General features: G+C 45.0%; 2 long non-coding RNA genes across 2 annotated transcripts in view; both read left to right on the top strand.

Moving 5' to 3' along the window:
- Positions 1 to 18,414, top strand: part of LOC310702856 — a 960,387-nt gene that overhangs the window by 81,929 nt on the left and 860,044 nt on the right. The gene's annotated exons all lie outside the window — the stretch shown is intronic.
- LOC310702815 lies at positions 852 to 7,333 on the top strand. The gene is made up of 3 exons (XR_014523627.1): positions 852 to 1,007; positions 4,770 to 4,905; positions 6,579 to 7,333. It is a non-coding gene; the product is annotated as an uncharacterized lncRNA (long non-coding RNA).

Here is an 18,414-nt window from a genome sequence, read left to right as displayed (position 1 = left end):
GTGTCCCTTTTCATCTGAACTGGGAAACAACAGTTACCACTTTCAGAACAGGCCAGGAAATTAAATTCATTTCCAACCACGCATTAATATCTCGGCCTGTTCCAAAATTGGAGACCACAGTCCCAGAAGCTACCTATCAGATGGTACACTTCGCAAGGTTATGAATACCCGCAGTGCTGTTTGGAAACCAATAATGATGGAAAATAGCAAACAAACAAACAAACATCAGTTTATTATTTATATTTATCAGATAAATTACCGCCCTTAATTGCTCTGACATGGTGTAGGAAGATGGTGGGGTGGGGTGGGCTAACTCTTAAGAAGACCAGGGAAAAGAAGGAGGAAATGAACAGGAAAGAAAGATCTCCACATGAAAGAATAGGACAGCATCAGAAGGCATTGGGAAAGACACAAAATGAGACTGGGGTGCAATGCTTGCCGGTTTGTGCCGTAGAAACCGAAACAGCTCCAATTGGGGCTTGGTTAATTATGGAAAATATATGCAGCTCCCCATCAGGCAGCCTTTATTGCAAAACAGAAATTATAGAAATGGACTTTAGGGTTTATAGAAATTGTGTTAAGTTGGCTCAAGACCTGCATTGCTTAAAACCCACAACCCTTTAAGGGATTAGTTCACTCTCAGGTGGAAAATCTTACCTCGGTCACTTGGCTGTTTACCACAGTTGAGAGCAGTAAAGGTGTTGTGTGGGTGCCAACGGAAGGACATTGCAATGTTTGTGTGTCACTGACCTCTGTGGTCAGAAAGGGCAATGGAGATTCTTTTGTACATAGTCAGATGTTCCCAAACTTCACCTTGTTCCGGAAATACTGTTTTGCAATTCTCCAAAAACCTTATATATATGGTCTCGTTTTTCATAAAGGACCTCATCTGGGCTTCAAATCATCTTCTCACTACACCGCCAAAGCGAGATAGCATCAAGCCTCAGCCATGAAGATCCTTTACCTTCTCTTTGCTGTCTTCTTAGTCTTCATCCAAATAATTCCAGGTAAGAGATGGGTGGACAATTCCAAGGTACAGAGTCCAACAGTAGGTTTAGAGGTGATTCTATAAACTAGGCAGCATGGAGTCATTCAGTTGTGAATTACATTGTATTTAATAAATGTTTTCTTTTCCCCATGTAAGTGTGCCTACAAAAGTAGAGAGCTACCACTCACTTCCTTGCAGCTGCAGGAACTGCAATCCTCAGATAAATTGGCTTACTGAGTCCATGTCAGTCCTGCTTGTACAATGTTATTTGTGCAATGGCTGTATATTTGCAAAGCTAAACAGGGTCCAGTATGGTTTCAAATTGGATTGGGGGGGGGGGGTTACATGTTGACATTCCTGCATTACAGAGGGTTGGACGAGATGACAGTAAGAGTAGTTCTACAGTGGAACGGACTCCCTCCGGAAGTTGTGGACTCTCCTTCTTTGTTTTATGTAGAGGTTGGATGGCCATCTGTCCTAGATGCTTTAGCTCAGATTCCTGCATTTCAGGGGATTGGACTGGATGACCTTTGTGGTCTCTTTCCAACCCTGCAATTCTTTGATTTTTATGGTCCATGAAGTCCATTCCAACTCTATAAATTGACGAATCACTGATTGTATGTAAGCAAACCCCCATAAAAGGATACAGTTGCTAGAGACTTCCCCCAACAAAGGGACCTCAGATGTCCCTTTTGACACCTTCCAAGGCCACCAGTCCACCCGCTTCAGTTATTATCATTATTAACTGAGGATATTTGTGTGTGCTTTCTTTGGTTGAAGAGGCTGCATTTGGTTGTGTGCGAGGTTATCATGGTCCAGTGAAGGCATCAGATTGGCTACGCACAGGGATTCATTAGTGAGGTTGAAGGGCTGGGGACCTGTCCTGCTGTCCCCTTGAACTCCAGAGAAAGCAGGAAAGGAGGATTGGAAAGTGGTCCTAAGGCCTTGGCAAATTGCAGGTGTAATAATAAGCAGTGCTTCCAATGATTTACAGGGTCTTAACATATCAATTGCTCAGTCCCAGCTCCTGCCAACCTAGCCATTCGAAAGCACACCAAAAAGTGCAAGTAGATAAATAGGTACCAGTCTGGCAGTAAGGTAAATGGTGTTTCCATTCACTACTCTGGTTTCACCAGAAGCGGCTTGGTCATTCTGGCCACATGACCCGGAAAAACTGTCTGCGGACAAATGCCGGCTCCCTTGGCCTTTAAGGTGAGATGAGCGCCGCACCCCCAGAGTTGTCTGCGACTGGACTTAACTGCCAGAGGTCCTTTACCTTTACCTTTTTTAACATATCAATAACATTAATGTCCTCGAAGGACAGCCAAATTTAAATAACAATTCGACACACAGCTGTGAGGCATTTGCGAGCTTTTTTGCGGAGAAGGTCCTGTCGCTCCGCCATGACCTCCCTGCCAATTTGGATACAATAAAGGAACTGGAGGCCCCTCGACTGTCCTCGGGTCCAGTATTGGACCACTTTGACTGGATATCCCCAGCCGATGTGGACAGACTCCTCCGAGCTGGAAAGCCCACCACTTGTCCTCTCGACCCGTGCCCGTCTTGGCTGATTAGAGCGTGTCCAGACGAGGTGCGGGGCCCCCTGGGGGATATCATCAATTTGTCCCTTGGCACCAGGACATTCCCAGGGGAACTGAAGGAGGCAGTGGTGCGTCCGCTCTTAAAGAAAACATCATTAGATCCCTTAGATCTATCCAATTACCGCCCAGTTTCGAATCTTCCATTCCTGGGTAAGGTGATTGAGAGAGCGGTTGCTGAACAGCTTGGTAGGTTTCTGGATGAAACATCGGCTCTGGATCCATTCCAGTCCGGCTTCCGCGCTGGTCATGGGACCGAGACGGCTCTGGTCGCCCTAACAGATGATCTTCGTAGACAGCTGGATCGAGGCGGGTCGGGGCTGCTGATTCTTCTAGATCTGTCAGCAGCTTTCGACATGGTCGATCACGAACTCCTGGACCACCGCCTCGCCGACGTGGGGATCCAGGGCACAGTCCTTCAATGGCTGCGCTCGTTTCTCTCTGGTCGGGGACAGAGGGTGGCGCTTGGGGGGGAACTGTCATCCCGCCACTCCTTGGTGTGTGGAGTGCCTCAGGGTGCGATTCTCTCCCCGATGCTTTTTAACATCTTTATGCGCCCCCTCGCCCAGCTTGTCCGGAGTTTTGGGCTGGGCTGCCATCAGTATGCTGATGACACCCAACTCTATCTGTTGATGGATGGCCATCCTGACTCGGCCCCAGACACACTGATCAGATGCTTGGAAGCTGTGGCTGGATGGTTACGTGGGAGCCGGTTGAAGTTAAATCCTTCGAAGACAGAGGTCCTCTGGCTGGGACGGGACGATATGGGATTGAGGGGGCAACTCCCATCTCTTGCGTGGGTGCAATTAGTGCCAGCACCGTCCGTTAAGAGTTTGGGTGTAATCTTCGATACCTCCCTCTCCATGGAGGCGCAGATTGCAGCTATAACAAAGGCGGCATTTTTTCATCTCCGCCAAGCTAAGCAGTTGGCTCCTTACCTCTCTCGCCCTGACCTAGCCACTGTGATCCACGTGACGGTCACCTCCAGACTGGATTATTGTAACTCGCTCTACGTGGGGCTGCCCTTGAGACTGACCCAGAAACTCCAGCGGGTGCAGAATGCCGCAGCGAGACTCCTTACGGGGTCTTCGCTGCGGGATCACATTCATCCGGTGCTATACCAGCTGCACTGGCTCCCGGTGGAGTACAGGATCAGGTTTAAGGTGCTGGTTTTAACCTTCAAAGCCCTACACGGCCTAGGACCCTCATATCTACGGGACCGCCTCTCCTGGTATGCCCCACAGAGGAACTTACGGTCCTCAAATAAAAACATCTTGAAGGTCCCAGGCCACAGAGTGGTTAGGCTGGCCTCAACTAGAGCCAGGGCTTTTTCGGCTGCGGCTCCAACCTGGTGGAACGCTCTGTCACAAGAGACAAGGGCCCTGCAGGACTTGACATCTTTCCGCAGGGCCTGCAAGACAGAGCTGTTCCACCAGGCCTTTGGTTAGGGCACAACCTGACTCCCTCCTTTGGCAATCTTTACAATACTTTAGTTTATGGTTGCCATCAATTTTGATTTTAATTAATTCTTATGATGTTTTTATAATGTTGCACTATTTTAGTGTTGTTAGCCGCCCTGAGCCCGGCTTCGGCTGGGGAGGGCGGGATATAAATAAAATTTATTATTATTATTATTATTATTATTATTATTATTATTATTATTATTATTTACAGAGGTCATCCCCCTGTGCATCCTTATTATTAGAATTAATAATAATTACAATATCTTGGCGGGGGGGGGGACATAAAATCATGGAAAGGAAGAGTGGAATGAAGTATCCTGGCACAGGGCATGGCCTCCTTCTGGAATCTTGAGCAGGAGCCAACCCACAATGCAACATTTTGTTGCAGGTCTCATCAATTGGTAATTTATTAACAGCAGCTCTGAGGGCAGGGGAAACAACCTTTCTTCCTTTTAAGAACATTAACAAGCCATGATCACAATTAAAAAAAGAAAGAAAGCAAAACAGGAACAGAAGTGCCTCCAGCACTAAAGTGGTTTGCATAGCTCAGGAGAGGGCAAGCTTCTTTCGCTGTGGAAGGACGAGGGTGTGAGACTAGGTATTGCAGGCCAGTAGCATTTGCAAAAAAGTTTTCTGCTCTGCCCCCTGCTTCTCCCCTACTCAGCTCCTACAAGCCAACTCAGGAGGTTCTTTCCTTTTCTCTTTTTTTTATTGTAATAGGAAGGGCTGGATATCCTGCAGATGATACCATGGAATGCAGGCTTGCAGAAGGTTTCTGTAACTATGGAAAATGCCATGGTAGGACAGAACATACTGGGGGAACATGCCAAGACGGACGTCTACTGTGCTGCAAAAGGTAATGCAACTGTCACCAGGATGGTATCGGGCAGTTTGGTGGCAAGGTTAGCATAGTTGAGGCATACTGCTGGGGTCATCAGATTGGCTCCACCAGTGTGCCTGGACGACCCCAACCTTTCCACTGCCATGCCATCGCCTCTTGCTTTCCTGATCTGCAGCAGTGATCTTGCTGCCAGGAAACCAGGTTTTGGGCACTGCGCCTCCCCACATGGGCCTTAATACAATCATGCTTTCAGTTGGCCCATTCCAACATTCTTTCCATTCACTCACTCACTCATTCATTCATTCCATCCATCCATCCATCCATCCATCCATCCATCCATCCATATCTGTATCCTGCCTTTGCACCAATTTGTCACCAAATTATGCTCAGGACAGCTATAAGCAGTGAGAGAGAGAACAAAGCATACAAGGGAACCATGGAAAACATCATTACCTATCAATAAATCCAATAAAAACCACAGTCAAACAGAATGCAACATATTTATAAATGGTATAAGGTCGGATTATAAGGCCGAAGACATGCCTGAATAATAATAATAATAATAATCCCTATCTCTATGCAAACATCTTAAAGCGCTTTTCTTGATTTAACATGGGGTACTACAGAGGGCACATTGAATGAGATAGCCTATTACTATCAAGTCAGCATACATTTGATTTTTTGCCACCATACGCTTGAATAGTTTGTGCTCGATAACTACCAAACATTTGGCCTTAAAAACCAGAGCATCCTGTGGCTCGACCTCTAATGCAGTACAAAGAGATGCTGTCAGAACAGGAAATCCAGAAGATCCGAACATGCTTGCAGAATTCTCTGAATCATAGACGGTGCTTTTATTCAAGCTTAGCCCCAGCAAATGAGCACTGAATGGTAGAAATGTGAAGAATTGGTTGCTTTCCCCACATACACTTTCCCCTACGCTGCGTCCTCTTTTGGCTTGAGCTTTTCAAGAGTTACATAATGTTGGATGCTGCTACTATTATGTCATGGTTCCTCTACTATTCTATGATTCTGTCTCCAGTCTGCTGCTGTAAAGGGTTGAAAACATGGCTGTCTGACATATAAACCCCTTGTCACCAACTGTAATCTTTGCAAGTCATTGCCATTCAATTCCCATGTGAAAATGCTCCCTTTTATATACCTGCCAACCAAGTTTTCACTTCACACGTCTGAAAATTGGGCTAGAGTCTGTGAAGTCCATTATGCTGCAGTCAATTATAGCTAGTCTCCAAGACTCCAGTTGTTTTTTTCCTGCAAGAGACTATAATGTCTACCCCTCTGCAAATTCCTAATTCTAGGAACTCATCAATAGAATCCTATTCATTTGTACCCAGAAGTACAAATGAAGTCTGGACTAGGATGCCTGAAAAAATCCTTGCTCCCATCATCATTACCAATGCAGACCATAATTGTGTGAGTCAATAATTAGATAAACTGCCTCAGTTAATATGAGATGAAGCATAACCATAACGTCACTGTCTCCTTTATTTTGTCCCATAGGGAGAGATTAGACTCAAGACAGCTCCTAACTTTATCGGGATATCGTTGTCTTGAGTTAGGTTGTATGGCTGTAGAATGTGGGAACTGTAGAGACTTGCCATTTAGGAGTGTATCAGACAAAGTATGACCAGAGTTGGGTATTAATGATGTGTCTTTTCTTTCGGTAGTCCTTGGAGTCAATGAGCCAAGTACAGTCAATGCAAGACCTCTGGTATTCTTCTCTGTCTACTTCTGAAATGGCTGAGAACAGCTTTGGAGTCAAGGGTGAAGAGCTGCTTATCTGAACGGATTTAAGTGCTGGAGAAAATCGACCCCTTCCTCGATTCACACAGTTCTGCATGCAACATTCTGGAAATGAAAGAAATTCCCAATTATTAAGAAAAGGTTAAAAAAGGGGGGATTTCTCTGCTGTGACATTGAAAACCAATGGTGTTGAAAGATGGATAAGGAAAATATTTTAAAAAATAAATATAAAATCTGTTTTCTAGATTTATTAAAAGTTATGTATTAAATCGGAGAATATTTGTTATAAAAATACATAAATATTATAATATGCATATTTTAAAAGTCTTCTCTTTCATCCACCTTTTGGTTTGGATTGGAGCAAGACTTCCAATCATGCTAGGAGAAGAACAATGTATTGTAATAGGTCTACTCTAAGCATGACTAATTATGGTTTTATGTCCATACCTCCCAGTCCCTCTCTTTCTCTGGCATTGCCTTATATCCCATGGTAATTGTGATCCCTGTAGATCACCACAACCTCATATGGATCTTTGGACAGACACACTAGGGTAAAAAGTCTTTAGTTATTGTGAATGCAAACATGCAATATGGGGTGTGTTATTTGCACTGATTGATTATTCTGTGTTTTTTCTCCTGCTAAACGTTAATAAAACAAAGTTCATCTTCAACAGGACAATTTGAAGCATTTATTTTCTTTCTGTCTGTGGATCCACAAATAATGGCTTACTCACTCCGTTTCTAATTTGAAACATTTCTCCATCTCTTCCCCATTGCCAGTTCTCTTTCTTCGTAATACACAACTTATATGGATTGAAGGTGACTAACCTTTATCAAGCCAATGGCCACACTGATCCATGGCCAACCCTCTGGGGCCCACATTTCAAAGAGAGCATGGCAAGAACTGCTGCTCTGAAGGCTGCCTTCCAAAAGAGTTTCTCAAGCCGTTATTTCTCTCTCTGCCCCCTTCACACACACACCCCTTCCAAGTGTCCCTATTTTCCAGGGACAGTCCCAGATTTACAGAAGCCATCCCAGAATGTCCCGCTTTTCCTTAAGATTGTTGCATATTTAGCAGATTAATTGCGCCGCAGAAAGTGTGCTGGGGAGACCACACGTTCAGGAAACAATGAAGAAACGCAAAAATATCATTTGCTTGGCTTTAATTACAAAAAACAGTCTTCTTACATTAAATCTATAAGTATGATCCATCCATTCACCAGGGTACTGAGAGAGGTACATGCTGCTCTTTATATACTATACCCAGCTGCTGACACAGCTTAATTAACACAACTTAACAGCATCTGCTATACTGCTTCACAGCTGTAAAACAAGGTCATGATATTTACTCTGGCCTTTAAAGAGATACACATCTTGTGAAACAATAATGAACCTTAATATTTAAACAAACCATTCAACAAAGATGTCCCCATTTTCATTGCAATCTGAAAAATGGTAAAAATCAGGGGTGGACCAAAGGTAGATTAGGAATTACAGGCAGACCCCCTTTATCACCCACAGTAGCTTGGCATGGCTTCTGACTGATGACCTTTTAACAATATAAAAACAAAATCACTTTTCCTCGGACCTGAAATGAGACTCAGGGAAGTGGAGAACTATCATAGTTCCATTTCCCAAATAATGGTATATAAAGATATGGGACTCTGCAGCAATGGTGAAACTAACTTATTATTTAGGAATTGGGATAGCTCAACCTGTAGAGCAAGAGGCTCTTAATATTCAGACTGAGACCTCAAGGTATAGGGTAGTATATAAATTCAATCAATAAGAATAAGAATAAGTTTAAGAATAATAAATATCAAGGTCATAGATCTGAGCCTCATGTTGGACAAAACGGATTCCTACATTGCATGGGATTGGACTAGATGGCACTTGTGGTCCCTTCCAATTATACAATTCCATGAATCCATGAATTTATGTAATTTATGTAAGATATAAGAACCAAACACAGAGAAATATTTATTTATTTCATTTTTTATTATTTCTTTTTTTCTTTATTTCTGCTTGATTAAGAAAGTTGGTTAACCACTCTTAAAGTTATTAATTAGCTATTAGTCTAGCACAAGGCTTTGCGATTTGTTTTTTCTTGCTTCCTTTCGGTCTTTAAGTTTACCAGTTTCATATATGATTGTATTGTTGCTTAATCATCTTTTTATCTTGTGGTATTTTTGCTTTGTAAGAAAGATATATAAAAAACTTACTTCATCACCTGTTATTGGAAACAAAGTTAAAGACACAGAATGATCTCAGATTCAGTATGTTCTTTCATTCTGAAAGTGTTTTTGTGGGTGAATTTGAGTTTCTTGCAAAGAATACATACCACCCTGAAGTGTGCCTACCACCATTATTATTATTTTTTTAAAAAGTATTGTCTGTTGTTTCTCTTATTTTCAGTTCCCAACTGAGCATCTTGCCTATGCCTTATCATAATGATGAAAACCCAATATGTTCTTCTGTTCTGTAGAATTCATTGCAGTAACCTAATATACCAGATGTGGGTCTATCCCTGTTCAGAGAGGAGTGTGGCTAGGTCACCAGCCAAGGCTGGTGGAAGATGCTGGGCACTACTAAGGCCACAAGTGACACCTGTGGAGCCAGAAGCACTCCAAGTTGTGCACCTGCTGTTTCAGAGGAGAGTGACCTCAACCAGAGCAGGTCCATACCCTGACATCCAGTCTTGGGAATCAGGTATTGAGGAGAAGAATTTGAGCTCAGGAACATCAGTGAATGGCTGATAATACACTTCAAAGCTCTGTATTCGCAAGCGCTGTAGTTTTGTGTAAATATTCAGAGTTTGGTGAATTCACATGATCCCTGCAGCATCCCACACTGATGGCGCCATTGTGCAGACCACAGAACTACTTGGAGCAACTCAGGTTGCTTCCCAAAGTGACAGAAAGAGATCTGAACCAAATCTTCTAGGCAGGACACTTCCTTCCTGCCTGCCTGCCTGCCTGCCTGCCTGCCTGCCTGCCTGCCAAATTATTGAGTTCTGCTCTGTTGCAGGAAGAACTGACATCCATGGCGTAAGAACATGTCATTTATTCAGTGGTATGTGCTACCTCTTTAGGTGTCCTCTAACATGTTTCAAAATCGGAGAATGTAGTGTGGTTTACCATTGCTGTGTAACGTAAGTACAATGAACACAACACACCCAAACACACGGTTTCACATGGATGTCATATTTTTTGGGTCACGGTCGAGGGAGGTAGGGTGCGAGTGGGAGTGTCACCTCTGGGGTGGTTGGTAGTGGGAAATGTGCAGGCAGGGTTGGCCTGAGAAATTTTGGGCCCTGAGGCCAAAGACAAAATGGCACCTCCCAGTCAGGCAAGAAGGGGCAAGTGAAGATCTACTCTGGGAAAGCGTGTTCTCCAATAAATGAGAGCACGTGTTGCGGTGTGGGCCACCAGGCCAGGCCTCTTGTTGCCAGGCCAGTTAATAGTTGTTGCCTGGCATCATGACTGGGTAACCAGGTTGCTGGGGCAAATTGTATGTTGCAAATTGGGTGGGTGGGACCATAGTCTTTAAATATTGGTGCACTCTGGTTTCTCTTTCTTTTTGCAGAGTGCATCGGATCACCCGCCCGCCCGCCCTCTTTCCGGTTGACCTTGCTTTGCCTGTCATGGGGTCATCTGCTTTGGAGCAGGGGCCTAGTAGGAATTTTGCCATTTGGTGATTGGCTGTGCCATTTGGTTTTTGCCTACTACTCAGCAATTCGTCACAACTTGTAAGGTTGCGGTTAGGCATTGGTTATAATATGCTGGTGGTGGAGGGGTCAGGCTGGGCCTGCCCCTCCTATTGCGCTGAAGGGAATTCCGTTAAAGGAATCCTGGGACTTGCCATGATTTCGTCCAATCCCTGTTATGGGACCATTGCCGCCCAATCCCTGTTATGGGAATCCTTGTCATAGGACCGGGCAGGCAAGCTTTCGGGGAGCTGCTGGGGTGAGCGGCGTGGGTCCGACGCTTAGCTCAAATGACCCCCAAGTATGACTTTCTCTTCCACTGGCTACCGATCGGACCTCGGGATGTCAGTTCTGTCCCAGGCGGGGGGACAGATAGTCATAACCAATGTCTAAACAACCACTCACTGATTTTGTATTTTAATAAAGTTGTGGCCAAAATAGTGCCCCAAAACCAAAACTAAAATTACGTGTTATGTGTGAAGTTATTTGAGGGGTGGCCTGGGGACCTACACACGCAACACGGGTGGGAGGAAACCTGCAGTGCCTTCTATTCATCAAGAGGTTGCTGTAGAGGAGGCATTGCAGGGAGCAGCTGTGGAGATGACAGATTAGTCCTTGAAGTATTATGCCCCAGTTATTTTTCCCACCACAGAAGCAGCAACAGACAATATGTTCCTTGTGGCGAGATCTGCTGCCCCTTTGGATCTTGCCACCCAAGGCAGTCACCTCACACCTTGCCTCATGAGTGGCCTGGCCCTGTGTGGTGGTGAGCAAAGTCATACTGGGTCGAGGAGTTAGGCTAGTCCCATCAAAGCCCTTTCTTCCTCTCCTTCAACAAATGTGTTTCAGAATCTGCAGACACAGCTCAGTCGACCCTCTAGCCTGGTAGTGCTGTTGCTAAATGCTAGATCAGCCCAGAATAAAGCCTCAAATATCCATTATTTGATTGTGAGTGACAGGGCAGACTCCGCAAGTGTAGCAGAAACCTGGCCACCCCCCTTTCTTATAGTCAATGTTGATTTATGTTTTCCAAATATTTCAGTGCTGCCTCTGAGTGATGGGACGACACCTCATCTCTGCTTGTGGAATCAACAATTCCAGCTTTATCACCACCCTTTGCAAGAATGCATTTGGGGCTCTTCAGCCCTCCCACCAGATGTCAAAGAGAAAAACAACTACCAGACTTTTGGAAGACATCTGAAGGCAGCCCTGTTTAGGGAAGCTTTTAATGTTTAATAGACTATTGCATTTTAATATTCTGTTGGAAGTTGCCCAGAGTGGCTGGGGAAACCCAGCCAGATGGGCGGAATATAAAAATAAATTATTATTATTATTATTATTAAACAAATCCTCACTTTAAATTATTAAAGATTCTATGCTAACGACAACTACGCAATGAAGATGGGTCATAGGGTTCTTTTGAAAGTGGTGGGAGTAGCTTATTATGGGATAAAGGTCCCTTTATGATACGTTTTGAAATGCCAATGGGTCAAATGTTCTTTGCGTGTTCCTTTTCATCTAAATGTTGTGGGAGGAAATTATTGCACGACGTGCCGTAATATATTCTCTTGCTAAAGCTTAGAAGGCTTACTACTCAGATAGCAAGAGGCTGAACACAATGCTGTGCCATGTTTGCGGAAATGAGGGCATATGAATGATCTACCTGCTTGGCTTTTAAATATCCATCAGGGCAACCATGTGGGTGGATATAACATCCTCAGGGAAGCCACACAGGACAGCATCTCCCATTACCACATCAGCATATAAATATATAGATATGCAGATGACATAACATTGATGGCAGAAAGTGAGGAGGAATTAAAGAACCTTTTATTGAGGGTGAAAGAGGAGAGCACAAAATATGGTTTGACGCTCAACATCACATTGTTAACAAAGGTCCATATAGTTAAATCTATGGTTATCCCAGCAGTGATGTATGGAAGTGAGAGCTGGACCATAAAGAAGGCTGATCACCGAAGAATTGATGCTTTTGAATTATGGTGCTGGAGGAGACTCTTGAGAGTCCCACGGACTGCAAGAAGATCAAATGTATCCATTCTGAAGGAAACCAGCCCTGAGTGCTCACTGGAAGGACAGATCCTGAAGCTGAGACTCCAATACTTTGGCCACCTCATGAGAAGAGAAGACTCCCTGGAAAAGAACCTGATGTTGGGAAAGATGGAGGGCACAAGGAGAAGGGGACGACAGAGAACGAGATGGTTGGATAGTGATCTCGAAGCTACCAGTATGAGTTTGACCAAATTGCGGGAGGCAGTGGAAGACAGGAGTGCCTGGCGTGCTCTGGTCCATGGGGTCACGAAGAGTCGGACACGACTAAACGACTAAACAACAACATACATACCTACATACCTATATTGAGGGCACAAGGAGAAGGGGACGACAGAGGACGAAATGGTTGGACAGTGTGGATAAGACTCCAATAACACAGGCCACTGGACCTCTAATTAAATAAGAACAGATAATATGGAATCAAGGACACATGAAAAGGGGTATTGTGTCAATTATAAATCAGGAGCTTTTAAGTATAACTTCTGGCCATTTAGAGAACCTTAAAGCTACAAAGGAAAAGGCTCTCAATACTAATATTGAAGATTCCATATAGAACAGTATTTGGTCAACTAAACAGTTCAAACCTACATCTGCATACATATGTGAAGGCTCTCTGAAAGTTATACCCAAATAGCTTTGTATGCCAGTTCGAATTTCACACACAAACTCTGAGTCTTCCCAACTTTGTTGGAGGTTTGCTCCGAAGAAGAAGAAGAAGAAGAAGAAGAAGAAGAAGAAGAAGAAGAAGAAGAAGAAGATTTTATTTATACCCCACCCTCCCTGGCCAAGACCGGGCTTATGGCGGCTAACACCAAATATAAAATACAGTAAAAACTTGTTAAACAACAAACAAACAAACAAACAAAATATAGCTTAAAATAAAGCTTAAAATACAGCCTCGTTTTAGTGGTAGCCCATAAATCAATATCATAAGGGGAGAAAATGTCAAATATTTACGAGGGCCAACTATCCATGCTGGGCCTACATGGGCCAGCAAAAAGAGCCGAGGGAAAATTTATATGCAAAATCCCATATTAGGGGTTCAATCAAATAATAATAATAATAATAATAATAATAATAATAATAATAATAGGGGGGGTCAAACTGAGTCCAGCCCAAAGGCCAGGCGGAACAGCTCCATCTTGCAGGCCCTGCGGAAAGATGTCAAATCCCGCAGGGCCCTGATCTCCTGCGGTAGGGCATTCCACCAGGCCGGGGCCAGGGCTGAAAAGGTGCTGGCCCTAGTTGAGACCAATCTAACCTCCTTGCGGCTCAGGACCTCCAAAGTGTTGTTATTTATGGACCTTAAGGTCCTCCACGGGGCATAGCAGGAGAGGCAGTTCCATAGATACGGGGGTCCTAGCCCACATAGGGCTTTAAAGGTCAAAACCAGCACCTTGAACCTGACGGTGTACTCCACCGAGAGCCAGTGCAGCTGGTAAAGCACTGGATGAATATGAAGGAACTTTTCTTTCTATATCTTGTTGGAATGCCCACTGGTCTCAGCTTTTTGGATGGAAGTGTTTGCAGAAATATCATAGAGTTGGAAGTGACCCTAAGGGTTATCTAGTCCAACCCCCTGCAATGCATCCATGACAGATGACCATCCAACCTCTGCTCATCTCCTTTCTTATAACTTGAAGCCATTGGTTGTGAAGCCATCACAAACATTTAAAGCTGAAATGGAGGCATGCCCACAATTAGCACTATTCATATATAAGGTGATACTCTAAAATGACTCTTTTCTAAGAAAGATCTGCCTCTGGAAATGTAGTATAAGAACTTAGTGGAACCCTGCAATTGCTGAACAGATAACTCACGAGATTTGTGTAATGGAAGGTACAAAATGAGCAGAACAAGCTTATGAAATCTGGTAGGTTTACTGATTGCTATCATGCCTGAGGAGAGGTATTTTCCGCTGGAACCTGATTTAACAGGAAATATGGTATAAAGAGTATTGCCCTTTATTTACTCAGGTATGTCAAAATCAGCACCATAGTTGAATTAAGTATTTGGCAAGAGTAGGATTTTCCACCTCCAGGGGGGATTGGATTACCTACTGAAAGTCTCAACCTGGTCAATCATTGCTTTATCAGTTTCTGCCAATTCCTGTTCAGCTGTACAGTCTCAAGGTTGAAAGTGAGGTCACCTGGCTCTGGAGCTTGAGCCAATATGTAAGAGGGTATCGGGGTGTGAGGCACAGCATGCCTCACTTTCCCATTTCAGTATATTGTATGTATGAAAGGGTTGGCATGGGTTGCCATTTCACATAACTAGTGGGGTAGGATGTTAGGATATTTCCGTTCCACCTTAAAGGGAGCAGGCTTTGGGAGTCACAGAGTCTGTGCATGTCCTGTTCACAGGATGTTTATGTTGTTGCTGATATTCCTTTCGTTTTCAGTCGGCTCAGAGATGCTGACAGAATGGACGTGTTTTCTTTTGTTCTGTTAAACGCTAAATAAAGTCTGTAAATTATGCTCTTCTGTGATGCAAGCTTTTGACTGTGCTTTCTGCTGAAAGAGGGTGCACCCAGCCTAGGAATGTGGCTAGGAATTCCAAAGGCTTTGTGCCCCTAACTGTTGGATCTGTGTGACTACGGGAGGCCGATGGAATCTCCGAACTCCGGCTTGGGGGTCATGATGGACGTTATCTCCCTGGCAGTTTCCCAACAACAAGGTTTCGGGCCCAGATACACGGCACCTACAGGAGAGTAAAGCTGCAACAGACTGCGTTTGAGAGGTATGAAGGGGGGGAAAGCGAAAGGGACGGACGCTTTTTCTGTTATACCTCGGCAAAGAGCCTTTGATCTACGGCAAGGCTTAATTGGCCTTGGAGCCGAGCCAGAAAGGCTTCGTGATTAATGGGCTGCCAAGATAAGGAGTCTTTGAAGGCATAGGGCTCACGGCTCAAGTAAAAAGCTGAGATGGATCTCTTACAGACCTCAGAAACTGCTCCGTGTCCTAAGTTGGATGGGCAGAATTATGAACCCTGGGCAAAATGGTGTGAGAGTTTACTGCGTCAGTTTGGGGTGTGGCATGTTGTTTCTGAAGCCCCCCCAGTTCCTCTGACAGAGAGATGGAAATCAGCTGATTCGAGAGCGATGGACGTAATAGTCCTATCCGTATCTCTTGAGGAAATTAAGACGCTGGCTGGCAACACCACTGCACGTGGAATGTGGTCTGCTTTAAAAAAAGCTCACAAGCCAATAATCCCAGCCCAGAGTTTGACTGCATCGGAGGTCCTAGCTGTTTCCCAGAATGCGAATGAATGCAGGGATGCTGAGGGCACCAGTTGCAAGCTGCAGGGGGAGCTGACCGTCACGTCATCCCAGGCAGCATTCCAGCCTCCAGGGGGAGCCAAGGAGTCGGCAGCTGAGAGCTCTGTTTCTCATGGGAACCAAGGCCATCGCCTTTGCAGAGGCCGGAAAGGCAAAGGTAAACAGAGCCAGACGCAGACATCTGCAGATGGCCAGGAGCAGAGGGAGGGTGAAGAGCCCGCCGCGCCAGAGAAAAACAAAGCGATGTTTGCTGGCACAGCTTCACCAAAGGCTAAAGGCACGTCTGCTGACCAGAAGCAGGGGGGCAAGCTGCAAAAGCCCACGCCAGTGGAAAGCAAGGTTTTGCTTGCTGGCACAGCTTCACCAAAGGCTAAAGGCACGTCTGCTGGCCAGGAGCAGCAGGGGGGCAAGCTGCAAAAGCCCAAACCGCTGGAAAACAAGGGTTTGCTTGCTGTAAAGACTGCTCCAACAGCCAAAGGCAGGTTTATTGTGGACTCAGGTGCCAGCCGCCATATTTCCAAGGACAGGCATCTCTTTATCTCCTTCAAGCCTCAGGAAGGTGAGATCCACCTGGCTGATGGAAGGACGTTGCAAATTGCTGGAGAAGGGACTGTGAAACTTGCAAGTCTGCACACTACCATCAGTAATGTACTTTTTGTTCCAGGCGCTGCAAGCAACTTGCTGAGCGTTCCACAGCTTACTGGGCGTGGTTTTCAGATTTCCTTCAAGAGGAGCGTCTGTGTCATCAGTAAAGGCAAAGAGGACTATTTGCATGCAAAGTTTATGGATGGTTTGTTCCATATAACTTATGACGACACTGTTGTTGTATCTAATGCTGATTCTTGTTGTGTTGCACAAATAACAAAGTTCTTCATGCAGGTTGCATTCACGATGCGCATCGAAGGTTTTGTCACCTCTCTTGGAAGGCACTGGCCAAGATGCCAGAGGTGGTTGAGGGTTTGAACATCAAACCCTGTAAATTTCACATGAAATGTGTATCTTGTGCAGAGAACAAGGTGAAGGTTGCTCCAAAAGGCAAGGAGTCTAGCAGGCAGGCTTCCAAACCCTACCAGCTAGTGCATGCGGACCTGGTTGGGCCACTTGCGCCCTCTTTAGGAGGAGCAAGGTACTTCATGATTCTGATTGATTCTTTTTCTAGGTACATTCATGTGTATTTGCTCGAACAGAAATCGCAAGCGTTTCCAAAGTTTAAGGAATTCTGTGCTTGGTTGGAAAATGTGCACGGTAAACGTATTTCTTGTTTTTTTACTGATCGGGGCGGGGAGTTTACTTCTCAGCAGTTTGAAGCTTTCCTAACTGAGAAGGGAATCCAGCATGACATGTCAACGCCCAGATCGCCATGGATGAATGGGCTTGCGGAGAGAGCAAATCAAACATTGCTGCAAGGGATAAAAACCTTGTTGCATGATGCCAATCTCCCTGATAAGTTTTGGGGGGAGGCTCTGGGGAATTTGGTTTACAGTTATAATCGCAGATTGTCATCACCCATTGGCTGTACCCCCTATGAGAAGATGTTTGGCAAGAAACCCAACACCAAACACATGAGAATTTTTGGTTCGGACATGTGGGTACGCACACAACAAACCAACAAGCTTGGGAAGCGTGGGGCACATGGTTTGTTCATGGGGTACGAAAAGGGTGCATACAGGGTATGGATGACTGACTCTAAGTCCATTAAGTTCACAAGGAGTGTTGAGTACAATCCTAAGTGGGGGGAAAATGTGGGAATTTTCCAGAGTTACCCAGAGGAGGATGAAGGTGATGTCAAGCAAGCAGCTAAAGATGAGAAAGCTGCTGCTGATGATGATGAGGATGAGGATGATGATGAGGATGATGATGATGATGATCAGAGTTCGGATTCCAGTTCAGTGGGCGGCGCTGCTGCTGATGTCAGTGAAAGTGATGACACTGCAGACTACCAGAGCGCAAAGGCCTGAGTCAGACCATCTGATGCGTCTGACAATGAACTGGAAGAACCACTGTTCACCATTGGTCAATTTTCTCCCAAGAAAGAGGAGATGAGTCCAGAAGACTTGCGTCTAGTACGTAGGTCTGAAAGGGCGACCAAGGGCAGACCTCCAAAGAGGTATGCTGATGAGTTTGCTAAGACAGCAACTGCTGTTCTTAGTAGCTCAGAGAAGGTATGGGAACCTTCAAGCTTCAAAGAGGTTCAGGAGTTGACCTCTAAAGATGCTGAGCCTTGGCTTAATGCCATGAAGGCTGAAGTTGATTCCTTGAACAGGAACCAAACTTGGGAACTGGTACCGGTAGTCCCAGGAATGAGACTGGTTGGCAGCAAATGGGTCTTCAAGGCCAAGACAGACCAGAATGGCAAGGTAGTCAGACACAAAGCCAGATTGGTTGCCAGAGGTTTTTCACAGGTACCAGGACAGGATTACCACGAGACCTACTCACCCACAGTCAAATATGAGAGCATTCGGCTGATGCTCAAGGTCGCTGCGGAGGAGAAACTGCATGTTTCCCACCACGACATTAATACAGCTTTTTTGTACGGGATTTTGAACGAACAGCTGTTCATGCTTCCACCTGATGGGATGGAGATACAGAAGGGTATGGTCTGTAAACTGCGGAAATCCTTATATGGTCTCAAGCAGAGTGCCAGGTGTTGGAACACAAAACTCACTGAGACATTGCTTTCTCTAGGTTTTCACCAGGGCAAAGCTGA

Source organism: Podarcis liolepis (assembly GCF_965112155.1).
Source record: "Podarcis liolepis genome assembly, chromosome: 3".
Lineage (NCBI taxonomy): Eukaryota > Metazoa > Chordata > Lepidosauria > Squamata > Lacertidae > Podarcis > Podarcis liolepis.
This window is presented reverse-complemented; position numbering and strand designations above follow the sequence as displayed.